A 17,460-nucleotide genomic window follows, 5' to 3' on the forward strand; every position below is an offset into this window, starting at 1 on the left:
TGATTTTCTTTTGACGAACTTCACCTTGGCCAGGGATAGATAAGCACGTTGGTCGTATTGTGTGATGCATTGATATTGTTAGATGAATACGTCAGCCCTCTTGAATGCTTGCTGGATCTTTATCTCTATGTAGTACTTAACATTGTAAATCATTCTTCCTTCATTTTGTTGTACTCCCTCCTTTCAAATTGCAAGTTATTTCAGTTTTTTAGTTCATAGATATTTGTATGCATCTAGACATACACTAATTTGGGACCTAGAAAGCCGAAACGATCTACAATTTGGGACGGAGGGAGTAGCACAGATCGAGAGGCCAAAGCCTTGAGGATTGAAAGAGGTGACAACCAAAAGGAATTGTTATTTTCCAGTTAGCTGCCACCGTCCGGGCCCCCTCTTCCCCACCCTCGTGCCCTCACCGCCGCCCGAGCGCGCCAGCGGAAGCCCGTGCGGGCCCGATGAAGGCGGCGGCAGGGCTCTTCTCTTCGCCCAAGATGCCGCCCCCCATTCCTATGGCGGCGGTGGCCTACGATGGCGTTGTAGATCCAGATCTGCCTCGATTGTCTCCAGCATTGGCAGTCCTCGCGTTGCGTCCCTCGCATGCCCCGTGGTGCCCTCAGGGGGCGGCTCTGGTGGAACCCAAGCCGTCGCTGGCCGGGGCCCCTCTCCCCCACCCTTGTGCCCTCACCGCCGCCTGAGAGCACCAGCGAAACGGGCACGATGAAGGCGACGGTAGGGCTCTTCTCTCCGCCCGAGAGGCCATCCCATCCCATGGCGGCGGCAGCGGTGGCCGGCCATGGCACCGTAGATCTGGCTCTGCCTTGGCCGCCTCCAGTGTCCCCGCGAGCAGATCTATCCGACCGTGGTCATTGGTGTTCTGGAGGACGGCGGTGGTTTACTAGCATCGGGGGTGGTGGTGTCAGTCGGATTTGGGCGCCATGGCTGCTGGTCAGCTTCATCCTATGGCAGTGACACTTCCTCACCCTTCTCCGAGCAGTTCTCTTGCTTATGGTGGACCTCGTGCTTGGGCTCGTCGTCTCCGCCCTAGCGGCTGGATCCTCACAAGAGGCCAGCGCTCCTCTAGCCCTGGCCTCCTGTCGGCGAGTGAGGGGCAACAGTTGGCAGCCTTTGCATCTTCGATGCCTCTTGGTGGTGTAAGCTCCACTATGCGGGGCTGCCCAACAGATTTGGCCACAAGAACGTCATAGCTTTCTTGTTGGGGTGATGATGTGGTCGTGGAGGAGCTACGGGCGAAAGCTTTACCCGATTGGTATCGGTATAAGCAACGACGGCATCGCTTGGGCATTGTTTCCCTTTGTTTAGGCGTTTGTTGTGATGCTCTCTGTAAGGTCAATGATCTTCTAGGTGAAAACTTTACTCCGGCTTGCCGAATGGGTGGTGACGGTGTCTTCGACGCCATGTCCTTCTTGGAGGCGTCGCCTTGGAAGTACTTTGGCCTGACCTTTCATTACCTATGACGGAGTCTGTTGTGCGAGCGATAAAAGATAAGTATTCCAATTCCGGCATCATGTTTCTAAGCAGATGAAAGATGTGATGGCTTGGCGATGCATAAAGACACACAAGGACTATGCATGGATGAAGAAAAAGAATGAAACTTAGTCTTCTAATTATTTTCTTTGTCTTCGAGGTTTTTTTTATGTTTTGAGCTCCTCATTGTTGAGGACTAGAGTTTAAGAACTCTTTATAACCTTTGGTTGTATATGTCCACCATTTGAATATAGTAGGCTAGATTTTATCCTTAATCTAAAAATCAAAGTTGACTAAATTTTGTTGTGATGTACTCATGAGTTCTGAAAACCCTGTGATCATTAACAAGTGAATCTGCTTTATTTTTTTTAGTTTTGATTTGTGCAAACACAAACAACATTTTTAACTAGCCAAAAGAATCTAGATGCTAAACAAACAAGAGTCTATAAAAGAGGTATCACCGATTCAGCATCGAAGATGCATAATTTTCCTTGTTCTATCCACTGCGACATCACAGATCTTTCCTCGCGGACTCAATATCAACTCGGTCACCATCACAGAGAGACAGAATATTTTCATAGAGGGGGATATGATTGATTGGACAATTTCAAAAAGTTTAGGAAAATAATATAAGCTCAAATTTCGCCTAGAGGATCAAACTGAATTGCATGGAGTAACAAAATGGATCTTTTCATTCGACAAAAAAAAATATACTGATCTCTATTCCCAAATTATAACTCAGAGCACGAACTCGATGGTGTCGCCTTTGGTCAACATGGAAAACTTACTCTTGTGAATGACCACCCGGAGCTCCGTTGGCCCTACTACATCGGCACTGCCATTGTCGGCCTGCTCGTCACTGCCATTGCCGGCCTTCTCGTCGCTCCCATCGCTGCCACGGTGAATCACCTCCACGCCGGTGAACAAAGCGAACCTCTTGTCGGTTTCTTCATGGAGACACTTGCTGCAGGCTGACCTTCTGGTCTCGAAGAACTGGGTGACGCAGAACTTGCCGGAGCCGAGGCTGACGATCCGGGGCTCGGGCACCACGACCTTGTGCCACCCCCACGGCGGCTCTAGATTCCGGCAGTCGTCGCGACCATACCGCAGCAGCGAACGTCTGTCCACGTCAGCGAAGAGGTTGCCGGTGGCGTACAGGCTGTTGTTGTCCTCCTCACGGCATTGTTTCACGAAGCCAAGCCAGAGGCCGAGCTCCCGGTCGTGCTCGATCTTGCCGGCGAACGGCAGGGCCCAGCCGCCGGCCTTGCTCCACGCGCGGCTCGCCGTGTCGAAGCAGTGTGTCCCGCGGCCTTCCGTGGACACGCAGATCACGTCGGAGGCGTCGCCGGCCTGCGCGTAGGAGACGATCTCCATGGTGCCCTTGTAGCCGGCGTCTTCAGCGAAGGGCGGCCGCGGGAGCTCGTCGAGGTGCCAGCGCTTATCGTAGTCCGAGCCGCGGCCGCGCGGCGTGCGGTGGACCATGGCCTGGAACTTGAGCCAGTTCGTGGCGTCGTCTCCCTCGGGGTCTCGATCAATGACGTACACGCCTTCGTCGGGTTCTCCGTTGTCACCGCCGGCGCCGGCAGCAACGGGGAAGTAGGCGCGCCGCCAGGGCCACCGCTTGCGCTCGGGGAAGCCGGCCATGGTAACGACGCGGCGCTTGTCGGCGTCGTACAGTGTTAGGAATAAACCCGCCACGGCGTGTTCATGGTGGCGTGCGAGTGTGCCGTGCCATGGTGTGTTCGTGGTGGCGCGTCTGAGTCAGGTCGCGTGCGTGCGTTGCAGTTTGTTTGAGTCTGGTTAGATCCATAGGTTCAGGTTCAGCTGCATGTCGTGTACATGCGTGTGTGTGGGTAGTTACGTAGCAATCACTAGTTTGTTAGTGGACGGAGTGGGTCGTGTACGCGGGTGCCGATCTGCATGAAGATGGCCACGTTGTCCGGGAGAGCGAATGGCTCACGACGACGTTGTGCATGTCATGCGGATCATGGCAGGAAGGCCGGACGTGGAGGAGTGCTCCTGGCAAGTCCGTGGCCTATTTGTAGCCCCTGCGCCCCTCTGTTCATTTTGCCGAGTCCAGTGAAATACAAGTGCCGAGATACCGGAGCTATCGGCTCCACGGCGTTCGTCGCCGGCAGCAAGAAAAGCTAGTGTGCATCCCTTGCATTTTTGTTGCGAGCGTGAGATAGAGAGCTAGCCATCGTTTCGTTCCTGGTGGTGGCCAACATACAGGAAGGCGCCGCGCGAGTTGCAGTCCACGAACACCGTCCTGCCCTCCGACAGGGCTGCGCAGTCCAGCCTGCTCCAGAGGGAGCCGTACTCCGGGTGCGGCGTCGGCTCGAAGCTCAGCCTCGGCGACGGCACCAGCATCTCCATCAGCTTCTCCAGCGACTCCTGCCCGGTCGTCCTGCCATCTAGGACGGCCGGATCATCCTTCTCCGCGGCGAAGAGGATCTCCGAATCCTTGGCGGCCGCTGCGTCCTCCGCCGCCTTCGCCGTTGGATAGAACAGGCTGTTCTGGCGCGAGAGGAGGTCGAGTCGGTGCAGCGAGTGCACGCCGGTGAACTTGTTCTTCAAAACCAGATTCAGAACCCGCCGCCGGTGGCTCATCGTCGAACGGTGGGAATCGATGGACACGGAGAGGGCAGGCTAGGGCATGCAGCGGAGACGCCGATGGGGCGCGGCGCAGGCGCCGCTGTTCCTAAAAAACTGGGTTTTTTTTCCAGGCTGCAGCCCATGGGCCCTACTCAAAAGATGTCTAATATATATTCCTCGAGGAAATTCAAAAATCAAAAGTTTATTTACAGCTCAAGACACAAGATAAAAGGGATGATTTTAGTGGCCAGATGCATTTTGTAATACAGTTAACAGTTTTTTCATGCTCTCAACACAAACATCCTGCTCCGCCTATGAGTGCTTGTAGCCCTTCTACGAGAATTTTCAGTGTTGGTCACCGTGTGGTAACACTACAGTTTTTTCATGATCGAGGATTTGTCTTATACCACCTCTAACAAAAGAGATACAAATATTTTCCAGGTTCAAAATATATAAAAGATCAATAATACTTATGATATCAAATGAGCATTATTATATATATCATTATGAAATATATTTTTCTATTTTATTTTTTAATGGGTTAGATATTACACTACGGGATCCAGGCCCCTCGGCAAAGCCCAAAAACACTCGGCAAACGACACTCGGCGTAGGTTTTAATGGCAAAAAGCAGTTTGCCGAGTGTCAACCCACCCTCCCTCGCCGGATCCGGCACCCCCTCGCCGGATCCGCCCCCCTCCCTGGATTCGGCGCCGTCTCGCCGGATCTGGCACCCTCTCCCCGAATCCGGCGCCCTCTCCCCGGATCCGGCAGCGGCGGGCTTGGTGGTGGCGGTGGCGGCAGCATGGGCAGTGGTGGGATGGGCGGTGGTGCCGGAGGAGGATTCGGTGGTGGAGCAGGAGGTGGCGTTGGCGGAGGAGGTGGCCTTAGTGGTGGTGGCGGCGGCGGCATGGGAGGTGGAGCAGGCGGAGGAGGCAGGCTTGGTGCTGGTGGTGGTGTTGCTGCTGGAGCAGGAGGTGGCCTTGGTGGTCGCGGTGGCAGCAGAGGAGGAGGTGGTGGTGGCGGCGGAGTAGGAGCTGGTGCTTGTTTTTTTATTTTTTTTTCAAAAAATGTTTGCTGAGTGTTTTTTGGGAGGTGGAGGGAGGGAAGGGGAGGGAGAGGGGCGGTGCCGGGAAGAAGAAGGGGAGGGGGAGGGGCGGCGCCGGGAAAGAAGAAGAGGAGGGGGAGGGGGAGGGGCGCCGGTAGGGAAGAAGAAGGGGAGGGGAGGGGCGCCAGCGGGGGCCAGCCGCCGGTGGCGGCGGCAGGGAGGGGAGGGGCGCTGGGGCGGGTGGGGAGGGGCGCTGGGGAGTTCAGGTGGGGAGGGGCGCTCAGGGAGTTTATTAGTACGTGCGTGCGTGGGCTTTGCCGAGTGCCCTGGATCTGGCACCAGGCAAACCAGTGTTTACCGAGTGCTAGATCGGGGGCACTCGGCAAATCACTTGTTTGCCGAGTGTTTTTATAAAAACACTTAGTAAATCACTTGGTTGCCGAGTGTTTTTATTTTGCCGAGTGGTTTTCGGAAAACACTTGGCAAAGAGCTATTTGCCGAGTGCCCGAGAAATACACTCAGCAAATATAAAAACACCCGGCAAACTTAAAGATTCCGGTAGTGTTAATACTCTTCTAGTATTCTCCGTAAATTTGGTCAAAGCGTGAACTTAGGAGAAACTTAGAAGTCCTTATATATTTTTATGGAAGGAGTACGCTAACTTTGCTTGATATTTTCATATGGACCTTAATTAACTATCCTATACTGTTGTGGTACCTTAAACCTTATTAAACGATGGCAAGGAGCAAAAATTGCGCTACTAGCAATTTTGTTGTTTGTTGTCGAGAAGATAATCTCTTCTAGAGCAATGGAAGGATCGAGCAAACAAAAGACTTCCACGATTGAATGGATCTGTGAGGAACGGCAGCAGTAAGTGGTGTTTCCTTTTTGCCACATGCATGCAATCTAAGCTATGTTACCGTATGCAGAGTTGCTGATTTTGATTGCACTGACCGGTTCAAAGAGGCCATGCAGTGACATGTAGATGATGAAGTGTTTCTTTTTGTTTCTGTTTATATTACTGTTTGGATAAAAATGAGTATATTAACTTCAAAATTCCCATGTTATACTTCTTTGTCCACGCGGGAATCAGCTTCATGCTTCAATCTCATTGATGATTTTTATGACTATATATGTCGTCTACCTAAGCTAAGATATTTCTGCGAAGCTGATTGTTATTGCTATCATTCTTGAGAAGGTCTACCCTGCATTTTTTAACCCCTCAGGCATCCTCATGAAGCAAAAAGTTCGAAAGGGTGTTATGAAACCCATTTTTCCTTCATCTTCTTTTTTATTCTAATTTGGTGGTAACTCGAGAATAAGTCCAACAATGACAATATTCTTGAGAAGGTCTACCCTGCATTTTTTAACCCCTCAGGCATCCTCACGAAGCAAAAAGTTCGAAAGGGTGTTATGAAACCCGTTTTTCTTTCATCTTCTTTTTTATTCTAATTTGGTGGTAACTCGAGAATAAGTCCAACAATGACAACATTTCGCTGTTAGCGGCGTCGTCCACCACTTTGTCCACTCTTTCCAAAGGATAGTCATCTTTTGGGCAGGCCTTGTTTAGGTCAGTAAAGTCTATGCACATTCTCCACTTGCCATTCTTCTTTTTGAATGGTACGGTGTTAGCTAGCCATTCTGGGTAGATGATCAAGCGTATGATGTTGTCCTTAAGGAGTCTTTCAACCTCGGATTTCACGGCTTGGGCTTTTTCTTCAGACATTTTCTGAGTTTTTGCTTGTTTGGCTTTATGCCCGGCTTTATTTCGAGCCCGTGTTCGATTATATCTCTGTCGACCCCTTGGAGGTCACTAGCGGACCAGGCGAAGATATCTTTATTTTTTTAGGAACTCAATTAATTCTTTCTCCTACTCGGACTCAAGGTTAGCTCCTATTGTGACATATCTATCCATGATATAGCCATCCAAGAGAACTCTCTTTGTTTCACCATCCGCGCTTATCTTCACCTTTTCTTTGTCCCTTTTGGGCTCATCATATGACTTTTTTCTCTTCTTGTTTCTCAACCTTGTTGGGAGTCGTTAGGTGGTGGACATTCTTTTGCCCTAGGGTTACGCCTTTTTCTATATTCCTGGTGGTTTGTTGGTCGCCATAGATCATGATGGCTCCTTTCAAGGCTGGGATTTTCATACATAAGAACAGTTGCCTGATTGCTACATTGAATCTGTTGATGAACCCTCTCCCGAGGATAGCAAAGTAGGGGTAGTACATTTCGACAACATCAAATGTTATGCGTTCCGTTCTTGTGTTGTCCAGATTTCCAAAGGAGACGAGGAACGTGATTTTTCCCAAAGCTTTAACTGGCCTTCCCCAAAGCCAAGCAGTGAGACTTCTGCCGGCTCGAGCAAGAGAGGGTCAATTTTCATATCTCTAAAGGTTCTTGCAAAGATAATGTCCACGGAATTTCCGTTGTCCACTAGAACCTTTCCTATTTTCCAGCTAGCGATAATAGCCTCGATCACCATCGCATCATTATGCGAGGCTGTTTTAAATTTGAAGTCCTCTTATGTGAAAGAGATGGGCATGTGTGCCCACTCTAGCTTGGCTGAAGAACCATCAGGTATAATCATGTTCACCTGCTTGAAAGAATCTTTCTTTTGCCTTTTATTTTTGAACTCGAGGGAAGACCCTCCAGCGATTGGCATTATCATGCCATAGGTTGGTAAAGCATTTGAGCTATCCTCGTGATACTCTTACTGTGAGGATCCCCCTGAGATTGGCATTATCATGCCGTAAGTGGGTAAGACTTTGGGATTATTGTTTTGTGGGTTGTTTGGCTCAGCTTTTGGAATTTCGTTGGGTAGATTTGGTGGGGGTAATGGTATCTCGTGGAGATGCTGGGAAGGTGCGAAGCTTTTAGTCTATGAGGCTTGCTGAGTTTGGAGGCGGAACTGTGGTGAATGCTGCCACATCATGGTAGGTTGAAAGCTTGCGAGGTTTGGGTTCGGGTAGTATGGTGGTTGCGGCCAAAAGGTGGTGTGGTGGATGGTTTTGGGTGCTGTAGCCGCCTTTTTTCTCTTTAGCCATTCTCTCGAGGGTCTTTTTAGTTTCTGGACAAAAGTCCGTTGCATGATCAAGCTGTTTACCATGGAAGGTATAGTAAATAGTCTCTGTTGGTTACTTTGGTTACTTGGCCTCGGAGGACCTCTTCCTCAGCCTCTTCCCCTTTTGACGTAGCCGCCCCTCTGGCCGCTGCCAAAGTTTGGTTGGTGTTGGTGGTTTTGATTTTGGTTTTGGTTTGGGTTCTGTTGCGAGGGTTGATTACCCTCAATTGACAGTACTTGTTGAGATGGGTATGAGTTGTGTTGTTGCTGGTGGTTGTAACACGAGGTTTGCTAGTTTTGGTCTTTTTCAGCTTGCCTCTGGTGGTTTCTCTCCACCACTCTCCTCCTGTGGTCTTCATCCGATCTACAATATTTGTCTAGCTCCGCGAACAAAGCTTCCATTATTTTTGGCTTTTTTCTTGATAGCTTCGAGGCTGGGCCTAGGTTGAGCCCCTTGATGCAGGCTGCTATGGCCACGCTATCCTCCACATCTAGGGTTTGTGACTTGAGCTTGACAAATCTTTTCACATAGCTTGTTAGCGGCTCTTTATTTTTCTTCACACAGTTGAATAGATCTCCTTCATCAGTCACAGCTCTGTGAAAGCCTTGGAAGTTTTGGACTAGCTTGGTTTTGAGATCTATCCAGCTGTATATGGATTGTGGTTGAAGCAGAGAGTACATATTCAATGCTGCACCCTCGCATGCTATGATGAATGATTTAGCTAGCACCACATCATCTCCTCCGGCCGAGGCTATGGCTGTCTCGTAGCTCATGAGGAACTGGCGAGAAGCTATTTGCTCGTTGAACTATGGCAACGTGACTGCCTTGTAAGTTGCAGGCCATGGGGCTGTTTGCAAGCCCAAGGACAGTGGGGAGCTTTTGTCAACTATTGTGCAGGCGCTTGTTATCACTAGGGTGTTGTGCCCAACGAACATGGGATTTGGGTATATTATGGGTGTGTCATTGGTGATCAACCCCAGGAGTGGCGGTTGTGGTGGTGGTTGTGGTGTGTTGTGCAAGTATTGCAACTCATTTAGCTCTTGTTGCAGTTCTGCTAGTTACCTCTTAGCCTCGTTTAGCTTTGCTAGCTTGTTTGCTACTTGAGTGAATTTTTCTTTTTCCTTCTTCAATGCTTCGAGCTGTTTGAGCGCAGAGGCCAGTTCCTCTTCTGTTTCTTCGAGGGTATCATTATGTGAATTTGTTTGTGGTTGTACTTGGCTCGAGGTTTCCGCCTCACTTCTCCTTTTCTCACTTCTTGTTCTCAGGTTGGCTTCGATTCTTTTTAGTTTTTCTATTTTATCAGTGTTGCTTTGCTCGACTTGGACGAGTTGCCTTTCCTACCCTACCTCGACCTCGGTGGTCTTGCTTTTTTTCTAGGGTAGCATCGTGGGTTTCTTGTTGGCTCAGAACACAGTGGGCGCCAATGTTGGGAAACAGATCGGGAAGAAACTCGAACGCAACAATGTTAAGGAAGCAATCATGATTCAATTCTGAGAAATGAACATCCATTTACATCGAGGTAGGGCTCCCCTTTTATAGTGTCTCGAAAGACACTTTACATTTCATGAATACCCTTTCTCAACTATTACATTCTCGGAATATGCTATACATAAAGGTCTTTTGGAGATAACTTGTGCGACTTGGTTTCCTCTACCGAGTCACGCTTCTCACGCCTTTGGGCAATCCCGTAAATCACGCTCTCAGGCAATCCCGCAAACCACGCCTTCACATTTCCAACGCCAGCATGCAGTCATGCTTTACACGCCTTTACGCCTCCAGCCTCGTGGTGGTAGTCTTCTTAACCTCGTGCTTGAAATCATCTTGGCCTTGCACTCGAAGTCATCTTAGCCTCGTGCCGGAAAGATGTCCAACCTTGTGCTTTGAGCCTTGGCGTGCTCATACCAACGACCCTGAGTAAAACATAGAGAAAAACTCATCGCCTGAGGTTAGGTTCGGCCGCTCGAGGGTGAGCTTCGTTATAGTCTAGTCATCAGTAATTATTTCTTAGCTTTGAGACCAAATTTACAGAGGTGCTGTGAGGCTAGCACGATTTTCACACCAGATTGGCCCCACGAGATTAGGAACCTTCGCTCGAGGTTGGTGATCTTGACCTCGAAGGTGACTGTCTTTTTGGGCAATCCCCAACAGAAGGGATGCCCAACTTGCTTGAGCTTGATCCATGCAGAATGAACTTGTCTCATGGCTGGCGATGCAAACAGGTTGTCTCGTGCTCACGCTTGTTGGCGCCATGCATTGGATTGGATGATCTACATCGTTTGCAACTCTACATGCATGGTCTCGCCATCGCCATCGGAAAGAGCAAATTGATGGACAAGGCTGTAAGGGTGAGCCTAGTGAGATCAGTCCTCACATCAATACCCATATACTTTCTCACTGTGTTCTCCTTGAAAAATGGGCTCTAAAAAAGATAGATAGATTAAGAAGAAGCTTCTTATGGAAGGGATCTAAAAATGCTCATGGGGAACACTACCTGGTCAAGTGGAAGAAAGTCTTGCTGCCCAAGAACTTGGGTGGACTGGGAATCCTGGACCTTGAGCTCTTTAGCAGGGTTTTGAGATTGAGATGGTTATGGTATGAATGGAGTGATCCTGACAGGCCTTGGGTTGGAACTCCAACGCCATGTGACAGTATAGACCGGCAATTGTTCAGAGCTAGCACAATTGTAAATGTGGGTAATGGAACACAAGCCAAGTTGTGGCAATGCAGTTGGCTGTATGGCAAAGCTCCAATGGACATAGCTCCAAACCTTTACAAACTTGCTTGGAGAAAGCAAAGGATAGTGCAGGAAGAATTAACAAACCATAATTGGACAAGGAGGCTATGGCACATGGACTCTATTGAAGAAATGGCCGAGTTTGTGGCTTTGTGGGATATGGTGCAAAATTTCTAGTTAAATGGACAGGAGGATAGTATACAGTGGCGTTGGACATCAAATGGTTCATACAATTCAAAATCAGCGTATACCGCACAGCTACAAGGAACTTTCTCAACTTTATAAGGTAGTAATATCTGGAGAGCTCATGCCGAAGGAAAACAAAAATTCTTGCTTGGCTCCTTGTCCAAAGGAAGATCCTCACAGCTTATGTTCAAAAATTGATGGCAAGAAACTGGCCATGTTCAAAATTGTGTGCATTATGTGATCAAGTACCCGAAACTGCATCTCATATCTGCTTGTAGTGCTGTTATGCAAAGGAAATCTGGTTTCTTGTTTCCAATTGGGTGGGTTCTTGTGCAGATGTACTCACAGGCACTAACGGTAATATTCAGGAATGGTGGAGCATAACTTTGGCGCCACTGAATGCAAAGCAACGAAGATCAGTCGCAACAATTCTGATGTACGCAACGTGGAACATTTGGAAGGAAAGAAATCGAAGGATTTTCGACAACAAAACGCTTTGGCCTGATCAAGTTTTCAGGCTAATTCAAAATGACATTCTAATACGAAGAAGGGCGTGTGGCACTCCTTTGCTTCAAGAGGAACTTCTTGTATCTTAATGTCTTCATGTGTTCTTTCATTTCAGTGGTGCATGAGAGCAAACTTTTATTCTGTAATAGCATTGTAACTCTAATGTCGAACTTCTAACTCTCTTAAAAGAAAGAGCAACAGTGAAGCTGATGTCTTGCTTGTGTCTTCTTAGCTAGTATGAATGTGATATAAAGAAAGCTAGGGAAGAGAACTGGTCGGTCGTTACTTGCTCCTAACCACCGGGCACGATCGAGATAGATGCAGGCAAAGCCATTCACGGATCAAAGTGATTGATGCTGGATTGCGTTTTCGGTTACAAACGGTATCATGATAATATTCCTCCTTTCAGTAACAAACGGTAGTAGGTAGGAGTACTTCAGAAACGGCAGTGATAATTAATTGCTACGTAGTTTCATAAGAGTGTTTTTTTTAAAAAAATTTCTTTCTTTTCGGTGCAACACTATTTGTGCCATATATTGACCCTCTGATCCCGACCAAACTGAAGAGGCTCAATGGCAAAATGACCTCTACTACTTAACTTTGCCGTTTAGAAATGCTTCACGCATTGCTTGTAACCTGAGCCGCAACTTGTCCAGCGGTGGCAGGTGATCCTTCACCACCGGCGAGCTCAAGAAATTCCCCATCCACGCAGACAGGGAAGGGAGCTTCTCCTCTGTTATCATCTTGACGCCGGTGATCTCCTCATATATCGGAATCACATACGACAGCGGGCCAAGTGATAAGTCCACGAAGCCGATCTTCTCGCCAGCGAAGAATCGCTTCCCATCAAGCTCCTTCTCCAGAACCAGCAGGTGGTCTATGGCAGCTCCGTGTGCATCCTCCTGTTCTTGGCCTTGCGTGGTGAACCACTTCCAAATCGGTGGCGAGAGCTAAAAGAATATACAATTACATGCTTGTTTTATGTTCTTCTCAAACTATATGATGTATGGATGAATGACTGCAATTGAAGGTTGGAATCAAAAGTTGATCTAGGTTTCATACCATTGAATCATTGATTACGCCAAACGAGCAAAGCATAACGAAATGTCGTCTGGGCTGCATCTCTGGCGAGAACCTGCTCCGCAGCGTGGGTTTGGCGGCCAGGACAAACTCCACGTGCTCCGGGGAGACCCTCCTCATCACCTTCTTCTTCGTCGTCTTCTTCACCGTCGCAGTCGCAGCTGCCTTCTCCTCCTCCTCCTCCGCGATCACCGGCGTCTGAATGAGTTCACATAACGTCCCTGTCTGACATAACGTCACCAAAGCTGACTAAACCGCGATTACCGGTGACTAGCAGTATGTCGTTGCACATTGCAGCCGCCAAAGCTGACTAAACATTGAAACTATTCAGTCTGCATAACGTCCCTGCCTCATCAAACAGGATTTCTTCTCTCTTTATTAATTGGTGGTGGTGACTAGTAGTATGTCGTTGCACATTGCAGCACCAGGTGCTATGTACTGACACATCCCATGAGTGTTCAACGGCTTCTAATTAGAGAAAGAACGTTGCTTGATCCCACACGCGCTTCTGAGAAATTGGTGTTGATATTTGGCATTCTCAACGTTGGGCTGCAAAATTCGCCATTTTTTTGGGAAACTGCCACCGCCAAGATCGAATCAGATATAGAAATAGAATAATACAAGATGTCCTCTGTTCTTTCAGGAACAATGGTCAAATCGATCAGGGCTTGGATTGATTCACTGCTATTGCTAGCAACTACTGTACTATTCCTTTGGAGCCGAAGGAGTGCGGGAGCCCCCACGGACCAGCAGCAGCTCGGGAGTTGTCGTAGTTGCAGGACAAGGAGTGGATCGCCGTGGAATGGTACAAGGTGACGCTGCGGAGGCGAGGAGCGTTGGACCCACGCATGTAACATGGCTGCCCCACGCTGCCTGATCACGCCCCGAGGCTGCATCCATCCATCGTCCATAATTCATACTAGTAGCAGTTAGTAGTAAAAAGTTAAAACTAAACAAGTTTGTTTATCATAGGCACAGGAAGTATGCATGATTATATTAAAAGGATGTACCGACCGAAGTATGATTATTTGTGTGGTATCTCTGCTGGGCCTTGGGAGTAGCACACTGCTATTTTCTCGGCCTTCAACCCATGGCAATGGGATGTAGGAGGTATGCTTTGACTGAATCATCATATCCGAGCTTTCATCATCACCAACAAGGCTCGCCGGAACAACGGGCTGCCACCCTTCAACCTGCGCTACCCTTCCATCCCTCCCTCGCCCTCGTCCCAATCCCAAAACATTGTTCGCACCCCAAAGCTCCTGAAATTAATATTATTAATCACCTCCTCTTTCTTTTACATACTCAAACACATGATGAACTGGTACGATGTTCTATATATGAAGCAGGGAAGCAGAGAGCACAACTACTGATGGATCGACAGCGATCGATCAGCAACAAGCATCAGTTACACATCACTGGAGGGTATGTGCATATATGTATGGATCACGAACCTTTGCGAGGTAGGCGAGGGCTCCTCTGATGCTGAAGCTGACGCTGGCGCTGTCCGGGTTCCTCTCGAGCGCCCGCCCCAGCTGGATGCTGATGAGGAGAGCGCCGGCACGATGATGAGCAGCACGGCAGCCCCCGGGGAGCTTGAGCTTGTTTGCCATTTCTATTCCACTTTCTTCTGTTGGATCCTGTCGACAGATCGATCTCCAACTCCCTCCAATAACCAACTGATACTACAGAACCGCAGAATCAAAGTTGCTGGCAATTCTTGTCTAGTGTCACACCTTGATTTCAGGATGTGTGGTTAGAAAGAACAAGTAAACAATATTTTTCTCATAGTTTTAAAAAAATTCCAACATTTATTTTCTTGACAGGAAATTTAGTATAGAAAAATAATTGGTTGTTTTTTTTTAAATTAAACAAGGTTGTTCTGTGTGTATTGCATTCATGCCGATGCATCTTGGTATTTTTTGAGTGAAAAAAGTTTTAAAATGCGTTGAGTCGATGAGCAGGTTCTTTTGATGATTTTCCAACTTTTTCTGTAATTTATTCTCATTTTTTAGAGCTAAATCTATTTATCAGAGGGCTCTAGTTTCTTTTTCACAAGCTCCAAGTATTTTATTTGGACTTCTCGTGTCCCAAAACTATCTCTAAGATTTTTCATGAAATTTTTAGGATTTTCAGAGTATTTTTTCTGGTTTAAATGGCTTATCATTGGTTCTCTTGATTTTTCTTTGCATGGGAAATTATTTCTGGAAGTAAAAAACCTATCTTATCTTTTTGGGCTGAGCTCGTGGGCTCAACCCGCTCTAGGCCGTCAGCTGCTAGCCCAATCTCCAGCTCAACCGAGGCCCACCTAGGCCTGGCCAACAACAGCTTTGGCATGCACAATCGCGCCGCTAGCTTGGGGAGGAGAAGGGGAGGAGGGAAGGGAGGGGCAGGGGGAGGAGCAGCGCGGTCCTCGCTGCTCGCCGACGCTAGCGAGGCGAAGGCTGGTTGCTGTGGGGGACAGGTGAAGGAAGATAATGGGCGCAGAGGTGGAGGAAGATGAGGGGGTGTGCGGCTGTTTTTTTTTAATTCGCGTGATGGTTGATGGGATAAGTATGGGTGGGGATTGGGGAGGGCTCTCGACCGATCGCTAATGGGAGAGCCCTCTCCGCCCAGTCGCCTCCAAAAATTAAATTATCCGAAATTTTCAAAGTTTGCTATATATATATATTTTGTCACACATAATGAGTGCTACCGAGTAATATCTAGAAATCTCAGATTTGTTGGCTTTCGACCAGACGAGCCCTGCATCTCCTCCGTCCCACGTGAGCAGAGCGCTACCGCCGCCGTCGGGATCTCCTCGCTTCGGCCTCCTCCGCCCCTACTAGCCTCATATCTAAGCTCCTCGCCGCACACCCTCTCCATCCATCCCAACTACGGATTCCCAAGCATAGCGTGTAGGGGATCAGGGAGGAAATCTACAGGTTTCATGTGAGAGCGCAGGGAGCAGGCTCGCTATGGCCGCTGGCAATAGCCGCGGCCACGCGTCGCCCCTCCGCCCCAGACACCTTCTCCCTAATTTCCTCCCCACCAGCAGTTGTCGTCCATTCGCCGGAGGCACTGTGCTGCACTGCCACACCCGCTCAGGAGCTCCGTCGCCCGTCCTCACTCCGCACAAGCCATGAGGTCCCCTCCCCTACAGTCGACGCTGGGCTTCTCCTCCCATCAAGTTGCGACCGGCAGCCTCTCATCCACGCTCAGCGCAGCTTCCTCCACCTCACCATGTGAGCAGGTGAGGCCCGTCCGTGCTTGGGCCACCGCCTATTGCGGCAGCCAGCGACCACTAGGTTGCGTGGTCTGCCGATTGTTGTTGTGCCCGGCTACTACGACTTCGATAGGCATGGCTAGCCGGTAGCTAACCCGGGAGCTAGCCCCCCACGCTCCTCTGCGGCCATCTGGAGACCGACACCGACGATGACGACGTTGACGAAGTCTTGTTGGTGGATCCACCTCCACCAGTCGCCAGGCTAGACAATTGCAGGGGTGTGGGGTCCAGCTCCAGCGACCTCTCCTACTATACCATCCTCCACACTGCCGCTGTCGTCGTTGCCACCAACACCACCCCTCCCCGTTCCGCCAACCACTTCCTAAGTTAGCGTCGCCCACGCTTCTTCGCTAGCTCTTCCCAAACCTCTTTGTCTTGTCGGGGGGTTCTGCACCGTCCACAAATCAGGGCCCGAGCTACTTCAACATCAGCACGGCTCCACTGCTACCCAATGCCAAGAATGACCCCCCCTGCGCAGCATGAGAACCAGGTGCCACCATGGACAGGGGTGAATTGAGGACGTACGAGGTATTCAAGATGCTACGGCTCACCAAGCACATGACATCAACGAGACCGCCACTTGAGGTCGCGTGGAGAAGGACCATGCAATTCAAGACGCACTTTCTTGATGTCTGGCCTGCAATATAACTAGTTCATCTCGACGGGACTTCGTGCCTTCCGTGACAAAATAAATGGGCATTGTTTCATCTGTCTTGCCCACGACCACCGTGCCGCAACATGCTGCGAGCCTGTTCGTTGCTTCACCTGCCTTCACTCTGGCTACCGCGCTCATGACTGCAGCCGCGACGACAATATGCACCATTCCTCACGCTCACGAGATGCAACCCGAGGATGTCCCCGCACGCCGAGCTTTTAGCAGCCTCTGCACCCACCATCAGAGCTACTTAAGTCCAATGAGTTATTAAATCTACAAGTTTTTTTTATCACGCAAACTTCCATTCTCCGCAATGAAGTACAAACGGATTGTTGCTAGTGCCACCTTACCTCTTCATGCTCGGCTCAATGAACTACAAGGAAAAATCCATGATTGGCTAAGGAACACTGAGGAATATGTCCTCCAACCTGAGTTTACTGGCACTCATGGGAAACACATATAGCAGCAATGCGATGTGGTCGACAATGCCAAGGCTGCACCTACTCTCGTTGCACAGCAACCTCCGGTGCATCAAGTATTCAATAGGTTGCTGCAAGACATGCCATTGGTTGAGACATATTGCACTTCTAGCTCCGTCTCTCACCAGGACATGGAGGATGCGCTCCAGAGACTTGAGATGGTCGCCAATGGCTACGCAAAGGGTAACGTGGGTGGCATGTTGCCCCCCTTATAGCACAGGGCCGGTGGCCACCATGGATCTGCATGCTACGGACAATGAGAAGGGCAACATTGGCAAGCAGACACTCCCTTCCATCAAAGAGCTAGCAGGCAACAATACATCACCAATCCACATCAATACTCTAGTTTCGACTGTCCGCA

At 49.3% G+C, this 17,460-nt stretch overlaps 1 non-coding gene across 1 annotated transcript; it reads right to left on the minus strand.

The window, feature by feature from the left end:
• Positions 1 to 11,953: 11,953 nt before the first annotated feature.
• On the minus strand, positions 11,954 to 12,955 carry LOC117833808 (uncharacterized). Its single transcript, XR_011898958.1, has 2 exons — positions 12,683 to 12,955; positions 11,954 to 12,570 (listed from the first exon to the last, which is right to left on the minus strand). It is a non-coding gene; the product is annotated as an uncharacterized protein (transcript).
• Positions 12,956 to 17,460: the final 4,505 nt, after the last annotated feature.

The sequence above is a fragment of the Setaria viridis genome, chromosome 8, assembly GCF_005286985.2.
Source record: "Setaria viridis chromosome 8, Setaria_viridis_v4.0, whole genome shotgun sequence".
Taxonomy (NCBI): domain Eukaryota; kingdom Viridiplantae; phylum Streptophyta; class Magnoliopsida; order Poales; family Poaceae; genus Setaria; species Setaria viridis.